Here is a 1,268-nt window from a genome sequence, read left to right on the forward strand (position 1 = left end):
TCCTCCTCCTCCTCCTCCTCCTCCTCCTCCTCCCCCTCCCTGCGGCCGCCCGCCAAACACGGGGCTGGCGGGGCTCAACCAAAAGCCCCACGATCCGAATCTCATCATCGGAATGGAAACAGGGATTTATCGGTAAATTTTGTGAAAAGTACTTGACAACACATTTTTTATACGCCCGGGAAAAGTTGTAAGGTTTTGAACGAAAATCGCTGAGTAGGTACACATAGATTTTGGGTGACATGGAACGTCACATTTTTCTTCGACTACACCAAAACTGAATCGACTCAGGGTTAAATTTTCGAGAGATTATGTTGTTGTAATGTTACTGATGTGTTCTTGCTTGCAGGTATGGTGTGTTTGCGTCAGAGAGAATGCGCCGCTACCACCGGTCCCACAGTCCCACGGGCTCACGCCTGGAAACTAACGCCGCCTATTCATCCCGCGTAATAGCTTTTGTCTTGTTTTCTTTTTTTCTTTTTTTTGTTTACCTCCCGTTTTCTCTCTCTCTATTGTACATTTTTGTACCGCGCTGCAAAGGCGTGCCGGTGTGGTGTTGCGGAGCCACGGGCGGCTGAGCACTGAGAGCATCAAACAATCGCTCCACCGCAGTGGGTACTATGTCGTACTACACTACAGGGCGCAGTGGCGCAGGCCAATGCCGCTTTTCGTCGTCCCTGCAAAGTTTTCATTTTCTTGGCTCACCCTCTTGCATGTATACCCGCCCGTTTGTCACCGCCTCTCATTCTCTGACATGATCCTTGCGCTTTTTCGCGCCGCCCCAGGACGGTCGTGATACACAAAGAAGCACAGTCACCCACGCCCCTTTGCTCCACTATAAAGGGCAGATGAACCCGACATAAATGCAGGAAACGGTAGATGAAGGGAAGGGTTCGGCTCTCCTATTCTTTGCAGAGCATGCATGTTTTGCATTGGCCATTCCGACCACTGCCTTTTCTGGTGTTCGTCATCTGTCGCTAGTAATTTGTCCTTTCAATATATATGGAGCTCAAATACACTAGACTTTACTTCGCTGTGGGAACAGAATCGCTAATGCTTTTATCAGACATGAAGTTCCTGTCTCACCATTGTTCACAACCTGCCTGCCGTGACGACAGGGCAGAGAGAATACTTTACAAATCTAAGTGCCGAATCGTTCTACCGTTGTAAATAATATCTCTCAAATTTAATAACATTTTCACTCGTTTTTAAACGTGATAGTAGATTACACGGAAAAAAAGATTCGCTGAGCCAGCTAATATATTGACTGG

The 1,268-nt window shown here is 47.6% G+C and overlaps 1 protein-coding gene across 1 annotated transcript in view; it reads right to left on the reverse strand.

The window, feature by feature from the left end:
- The window catches only part of LOC113214362 (pikachurin), a 15,374-nt gene that overhangs the window by 12,711 nt on the left and 1,395 nt on the right, over positions 1-1,268 (reverse strand). The window lies entirely within an intron of this gene.

Source organism: Frankliniella occidentalis, unplaced genomic scaffold (assembly GCF_000697945.3).
Source record: "Frankliniella occidentalis isolate FOCC.00 unplaced genomic scaffold, Focc_3.1 Scaffold74, whole genome shotgun sequence".
Classification (NCBI taxonomy): domain Eukaryota; kingdom Metazoa; phylum Arthropoda; class Insecta; order Thysanoptera; family Thripidae; genus Frankliniella; species Frankliniella occidentalis.